Genomic DNA, 8,374 nt, shown 5'->3' on the forward strand with positions numbered 1-8,374 from the left:
TCCTTGTAGCACTGGGGAAAGCAGGTAGGGCTGGAGCAGGGAGCAGCACTGACAYCTGAGCCTGCAGGGCAGGATCAAATCTCCAACTTCATCTCAGAATTTTTGTCACTTCRATTCCCCAGCTGAAAATAAGGAATAATGTCTTGCTGAACAGAGTACAAGTTGGAGAAGGAAGCCCAGGAATGCTTGTGAAGCAGCCTAGTGCTGTGCCATGGGCTGCTCAGTGACASGGTGTGCTAACACAGAGCTGAACACACAGCAGGACATGTGACCCGGCAGGAGGGTGTGTTTTTATCAAAAGGAGAAGTTAAAGGCTGGGATATGGGTTCTGCAGTTTGCCAGCACTGCTGCTTCACCAGGTAAGCCAGTCCGTGTGCAGGAGGGAACACCCTGAGGAAGAGCCGGAGCTTCCTTCATGTTCYGTCTCATCCTGAGCGTTCTCTGGCACATCTTTACCAGCCTCCCTTCACTACAGGATCCTAGTGATTAAAACCTCTTTAATTACACAAGGCCTCTTGAGAAATATTATCTGAAAAATTAGTGAAGAACATCGGAAACTGTGTTACCTAGGCAGCTGAAAGGGTTTTTTAATCAATGTAAGTAAGCAGTTAGAGACCAGTCAAAAGTGGCAATAACCTTTTGTCRTATGTGACACTTTTAAGATTTCAGATTACTGACTAATCATCACTAATTAAGACATTAACAGAGCAAGAGCATCTGGATGCTTGTTTCCGTGCCTGAACACTTCAAAGGGTCTGGCTGAWGTGTATTTTCCCTGCACGGTTTTTAATTTTTATTTTATTTCTCTAATCTGACAATCAAGAAACCTAAAAATTACTGGTCCTAGGAGTGGGACAAAAATCTTGTACTGTTGTGTTTCACTTTTAATCTCTAGTTGTAGTTTTATTTTGCAGATATTTTCATCTAATAAATTTCAGGTGTAGGCAAAACATTGACAAGTGCATGTGTTTTGGGTATTTTGAGGGGATTTTTTTTCCTTAAAGTGCCATGTCCTTACTTAGTAATCTTTCATTCTAGGCCAAATGACATTTAGAAATCCTACTCATGCTCGTGTATGATGAAAATGGCATGTGAAGTAAAGGGGATAAACTCAAAGTACAAAATTGTTTCTATTTTTTTTTTTTTTAATGATTCATCTCTTCAGCTATTTTTTTCTTCATAGTGTTTAAATTAAGATAGACCACAAGTGAAACCATGGGGTTTGCTTCTCTTTGGTTTTTCTTCACTGTTTTTTTAAGGGGCCTAACCTATTCCTATGGATGCAATAAAACTTTATCTCTTTCCAAGGCACAGGTCTCCATATTAAAATTAGCAATAGTTTGCACTTGCTTAGCCACTTTAATATTAACTTTGCAGCACTTTGTAGGTACCAGCTAATTAAGTTCTGTTGCAGCATAGGCAGGGACAGGTAAATGGATAAACAGAGTGGAAGCATGGTCTCCCTGAATTCATAAAGGATGAAATCAGCTTTGTGATGTTTTTCAGCCCCTTTATAGAGTTTTATGCAATATAGATTCTCCTGTTCAGTGTTCCATTTTTCTAGCACATATAAGAGAGGATTGCAATGCRCATCATAGAGGTGATCACAGCATTTGTGAGAGACTCACTTATAACCACATTTCCTTCTCTCTTCTTGATTGGTCCCTTCCACTTTCTAAGTTTAGCTTCATGTTTCTTCTATGCTTCAATGCTATAAATATCCCTACTGCTAAATTGCTCTATTTTCTAAAATCACATCTAGATAGATCCTTTTYCTTGGCACTATCAATGTTCCCCATAGCTGCTGTCCTCCTGGCCAAATTTCTGTACTGTATTTGCTTACAAGGAATTATAAAAGCTGCAGCTCAGGGTGACTTGTCTGTTTATGGTGCAAGGAAGTCACACGTGAAAAACTGTGGATGGGTTGTGTACAGTTATAGAGAGACACATACACGCATATTAAGTAAGAAGCTGTAAAACATAATATCTGCAGAATTCTGAGTCCTTAGAATAATTCATAGTTTCTCTACATTCCTCAGTATTATTAATTCAGCTGCAGGGAGATGTGATGGTGGTAAAGTTAGACTTTCTTCCTCAGAATTTTCCTTTAGCATATTTTTAAATGGTATCTGGGCAAGGTGAAAAGCCCATCAGGACCCATCAGAAAAGTGCCAAACCCCCATTTCACTTCTGTTTTATTCAATGGAACATTTGTTTTAGAACTAATGAGTATGATCTTGATCTCGACCTAGTAATAAAATGTAAAACCACCACAATGCTCTTTGGGGGTGTGTTTAAGATACTATGTCGTTTTCACTGAAAATTAAAAGCAACAAAGGCATATAAATGTTTTAGGTCAGTGAATTAAGGTCAATTTGTGCTTTGCATTAAATATATATCAATATTTTCTAGGACGTCAGAAGAGAAAGGGTCATGTTCACTGCGAGACCAAAGTGAAGCACAATTACCATCTCCATTCTCATGGCAAGGTTTGTAATTCATGCTTTATTTAAATTACAGTTTGCTTAAAAATAAAATTACAAAAACTTTGATGTTGTTCCTTAGAAAAGCTGTCTTTGTGATGCTCTCCATTAGACATCATGTGCACTGTTTTAATCTGCAGATTGGAAATACATTTGTAGATAAATTATGACAACTGTCAGCAGCTATAAATTTGCATTAGGAAAAGAACATACCCCAGAATTTTGAAGATAATTCAATTTTAGATTCAATKTCTGTTTCAGAAACTAACATTTGTCAATTCTACCATATTAAAATTCAGATCTGAAAATAAAATTATGCCAGAAAACAAAAATGGCAAATTGCAGCAGTTTGTGAATTAGGTTCACCTCCCAAGTTTAACCTGAACTCTGAGATTTATTTATTCCAAATATGTTTCTTATACTTTAAAACTCTAAAATGTGGAGGTAGTTTTGAAATTTGCTCTCTAACAATGTAAGTCATGGGGACATGTAAGTCATTCCCCTTCTCAGCTCTAGTCCCCACCAAGCACTTCCTTAGCTGACCTTGTTGATGCTGGTAAAGCTGAAAAGGATGAGCAGAGTTTTGCTGTTACATGTTTTACTTTTATTTTCAAATAGCAGTCAGGTTTTCTGGGTACATATCCTGCTGAAAGAAATAATATTCCAGAAGCTAAACATTAAAACACGCAGGCAGCAGATTCAGCTACTCACTAAAGACTTGGCAAAAACACAGTAAGTTTGTTTGCATGGTATGATACAACACAATCTTCAAAACCAGTGAAATAATTGACCTTTTGTTAAAAAATTTGTATCAGCTCTGTCTGGGTCCATMAGTAAAGTCTCGATTCAGTGGAACTGGATGAGCCATTGGTAAAGATGGGATTTGAATAAATAAACCTATACTTRAATGTCTGCAATCTGATTAATCGAAGTCATAAATACGAGCTGTAAGTTCCAGTCTGCTGCTTGTCAAATATCTGGTAATTCTAGARCCAGTCTCAGATATAAACCAGAATGGAAAAGGAGACTTGGGATATTTCAGGTTTCAGTCTTTGATTCATACTGGATCTAAAGCTGGATGGATTTGTGGTTTGTAATTAAATGAAAATAATTTCTGTCCTTCACTATGACTGATTTTTAAGCTCCTTTTGGGAGGGAGCAGTCTTCCTTTCTGTCTTCATGAGAGTGTTTACTTCAATGGGACTCWGCTTCAGCCTAAAAGGCAAAGCTAGACCTTTCTGCGGTGGTTTTGGTGAAGATTWTCCATAATGCATGTGTTCCAGAACTGCTAAGAATTTAAATTACTAAATTAAGAATAACATTCTTTACCCCCCCAGGACATACAAAAAAAAATCCCAAGTACTCTATTGCATGAATCTTTCGTGATTAAACAARGATGGATAGTTCTGTGATTAATTAATATTGAAAAAAATCAGTTGACTGAGTATTTAAAAGCAGAGRTATACAAATACAGCTACAGTTTCCTCATACTTGCTAAGCTCTTTTTTCCCCCTTTCTTTTTTTTTATAACTTTTAGGAGCACTCCAGTCACATCAGTGACAAAACAGACATCAGGCAACCAGCAGCTATCCATTAGAGTCACATCTGGTAGGTTTGACTGACACTCAGCAGCACTGATTAACCACAGAATAACATGCCAGGAATGTAACAGGAGACGTCACTTCTGCCTGATACCAATCAATCACTCACTCTCTGCAAGTACAAATGCACATTCACAGTGGAATGAGTTTGACCCACACTCTTATCAGAATAATAACAGGAAACTATTGCCAGACTTCTGGATGGGAAAAATAAAGTACAAGGCGAATGGCAGGAAGCAGATCCCCAGATGGGAATACATGCTGTGAAATGGCACCGTGGCATGTGACCACGGGAACCAGRCACTGCTCCATATTGTCGGAGATGTGTTCCATCCCATCATTGCCAGCACTCGAATTACTGAGCTGAAATATGTAAAATAATATAGCAAAATCCTGGGGCAGCGTTTTGACAGCTCAGTGCTTTAAAGATCACTTTTTCCATCAATGCAGAGGATGAAATAATGTAATGTTTGTAGCAAAAAGTAAGGGTCTTAGAAAGTGAGAGCTGCTTTTAACTTCCCTAGGTTAAGTAGGGCAGTTAGCGTGTGCTAAGAGTCTTACTGGTGTTTTTGTTGACTCAATAAATATGAGTTCCTTCACATGGAACATGTTTATGCGCTCTAAATCAGTCTCTTTAACCTTGTCATTTCAGTATTTCAGCTCTCTAGCTATCTTCATTTCATGCAGGTCAGATTCCACCTTGCTAGCCAGTCACTCCCAAGGGAATACTCYTACTCCTGCAGCTTGAGGCACCACTGAATCTGGTTCCAGTATTTTGTGTTTGGTGTCTTGCCAGACACCATGCATGATGTTGGGATAATTTGAACAAATCATAGGGAGCTGGGAGAACAAAGAAAATTTTCCAATCCTCTTATAAAATGTTACAGTAAATATAAAATCATCCTGTGTCTCCAGTTCATTTAGTGTGTACCACATGGCCTCTAGTGCCGACCGGGGCAACACAGAGCCCGAAATGTAGCAAACATTGAAACAGAGAGAACGCACAAGGAAAGACCACCTTCTGAATTCCTCAAAAGTGACCTTGATCCTTGCATCCTTTGAATCTCTACTGCTCTAGAATCTTTCTTAGACTTTTGTATATGAGAAAGGAAGATTTTCTAGMTTGTATTTTTTGAGACAGCTGTATGCCCCAGCTGTTTTGACAGACACATTGTACAGTAACTCTTACAAACTCTTCTATTACAGCCTGTTAAAGATGCAGCAAAAAAATGCTTTACCACAGTCTCCAGTTCTGCCTATATATTTGCTGGATTGSTGTAAATCAGTGAGGGCCAACTCAAAGCAGGGTTGGTTTGAATGGGAATAACAACTGAGAACAGAACAGACTTTTACATTGGAAAGAATCAGTCTATGAACAAAGTAAAACACCCATTACACATAATTATTTCCTGAAACAAAAAATTGATTTRGTATCTAATATAGAGCTTGCTTAGTATTTCACAAGAAATGACTGTGCAACAATCTTTGTTGAAGATGGCTTTCTGAAAGCGAGCCGTATGCATATTGCCCCCAATAAGAGATGAATCTGATTGAAAATAACTGTGCAGATAATCTCATTCCATTTTTAAAAGCACTAAGCTCTGTGTGATTGGCACAATTGCATTAATAATTTATAGCCATTGGGAATTGTTGGTTTCTGCCTTTTTTTTGGGAGTGTGAATCACGAATGATTGCTCATTTTAACAATATTGAAAAAGATTGTAGAAGTAAAGCTGAAGGGAGGAAATGTGCTGACAGAATGTGCAATAATTGTGTTGGCCAGCCTRGCTCCTGGAGCTGGCTATCAAACATGCTTTTGCTACTCAGCTAGTGAGAATCCTTATGTGAGGAAAACATCAGCTCTGGAAACAGTCTCCAGTGGCTGCTATTGCTTGAGAACGATGAAAACTCCCTGTATTGTTTATATTTTAGATGTGGTATAAAATAAATTCCAAAATGCGCAACTAGGCTTTATTTGGTTTGTAGCAATGTCAAAAAGCTTTAACACTTAAGCTGTCACTGCTGTTCCTGACAGAGCAAAGTAGGACAATCAAAAATGATGCATGAAAGGAGCTCTCTGTGCTCGACTTGTCTGTTTTTAGCATGCAATGGTATATGATTGTTTTTTGAACTTGTTTCTTTGGGGACTGAATGCAGACTGTTTTGCAGAAGAATCAGACTTTAAATATAAGATTAATTAGTATTCTTACCTTTTAGACATGGTCAATACACTTCTTCAGTTCTCAAAGTGTATATATTTCTATACTGCATTATATATAATTTAGCTGTTTTCTTAATGCTAAAATACAAGTTGGAAAATTYATCTTTCTATCCATACAGACACAGAACAAAGATATCCAGACTTTGAGATGAACAGCTGGTAACTTCTGATCTCTAAAACCAAATTCAATCAGTGTTCATAAACCTTTACAAACATATAGCATTTCTGTACAAGAATAAATTTTAATTAGTCAGAGGTTTCACACTTCTCCACTTGTTTAACAAAACTGTATTAATAACATTTACTGTGTCTCTTTCAAACTACAGCTTTTAAAAGCCTGAGTCTGAATCCGTTCACTAATTGATGAGATTGTGTCTAACAAGAGGTTCTGTTTAAAATGTTTGGTTCAAATTTCTAAGGAAAAACTAGMACATTTGCTTCTGACTTGTGGTGCAGTAGGAATGCTCTCAGGAAAGAACTCCAATCAGCTTGTGACTGGGAGTGAGACTCAGGCAGAAGAGTCTCTCACAGACCATGGTTTATGATTTTCCTCTTGTTTTCCCTCGCAGCTCTCTGAGCTGCTGCCTTCGTTTCCGTCTCCCATCTTTCAGCAGAACCAGCTGATGTTTGGGACAGTTTTTTGGAAAAACTGGGCTGGAAAGTCCCAGCCTCATCCCTGTTTCCTGCTAACACAGCATTAACACTGAAATTGCAGATCAACAGTGCCCTGTCCGCAGCTCTCTCAGCCCTGCCCAGCAGCTGCCCTGGCACCGCTCCCAGTGCCCTTCCCCAGGGATGCCCAGGCTGCCAGGGGTTTGGGGCGAGTCTGTCCTTGGTGGATCTGCTTTCAGGTGCCAGGAATGCATGGTTAAAGCTCGTGAGGAGTCCTCCCAGCTTGGCAGGAGCCAGCACAGRGCCCGTCTCRRTTTTCATCYTGGTTTCCTGCGTGGRGACTGCGGGCAGGGAAGCCCAAGGGAGCAGCTCCTGCTCCTCAGCCCGGCCTTGGCTCTGCTCAGGATGGACAATTCCCGTGTCCTCGCAGGGAAAGAGCCTCCCCTGGGCACTCGTGCTGTGTTTGCCTCCTCTTCCTAAGCTCACAATGTGCTTTCCTCATCCCCCATTGCTCAGGGCGGGCCGGGGTACACTTGTGATTGCTGCGGCAGAAATGTTGCGCTGTCACTTAAAAGCTCCAGCGAGTCAAGAGGGTGATACAATTTACATGACTTCAGGGTTGTGAAATCCTGATGGGATCCTCTCAGCCAGCCCCTCTCCAGCTGGCACTGAAGCACTTCTGAAGATAAATGCTACAATTTTCAAAAGAGCTTGAGGGAGTAGGTGCCTGATCTCCTTGGATTCCTTAGAAAATCCCATTTTTTAAGCTTTTGTAGCATTAAAATATAATGTGTTCTTCTTTTATTTTTTTTTTTTTTTTTTTTTTTTTTNTTTTCAGAATAAGGGAAGACTTTGTTTACTGAAAATAAACTTCAAAAGCACATAGTGTTTTAAGTTTTTTTTCTTGGTCTTAATTACTATGCATTTTCCAGTCCTTTGTAAGTATAGCTATTGATTTGAAGAAGCTGCATGGAGGCACTCAGTGAATAGATTGAAAAGATAATCCTGTTATGTTCTGACTGCAGGAGTTACTGTAATTTTATTTTTTCTGAAGGGAGGTGTAAGGCTTTTCTATGCATGTCTGGATATCTGGGTGTAAACCACATGCAGTAATTAGATAAAGTCGGCAATAATAAACTCTAGAGCTTCCTATTAATAATTTCTTGAGCTATTTTGGTCTTTAGAAAGACCTGAACCTTGAAAGCTTAGTAAACTACAGACCTATTTCCTCTACAAAATAAATAGCATACCAGAAGATAAATACAAAATATAGAYTTCTAAGAAAATTACTATGGAGAACTGTCATTCTTGCCACGGGGTAAGTGATTATGACATAATAAATCTTAATTCCTACTGGATCTTTTAGACTTACTCTATACTTGCTGGGAATTCTTCCTAGCAGCAATGGCTATTTCTTGCCTTTGTTTTCTCCATTCAAAGATTGTCTCATTTATGAC

This window comes from Malurus melanocephalus, unplaced genomic scaffold, assembly GCF_030028575.1.
Source record: "Malurus melanocephalus ecotype Western Australia unplaced genomic scaffold, MMel_1.1 scaffold_77, whole genome shotgun sequence".
Taxonomy (NCBI): Eukaryota; Metazoa; Chordata; class Aves; order Passeriformes; family Maluridae; genus Malurus; species Malurus melanocephalus.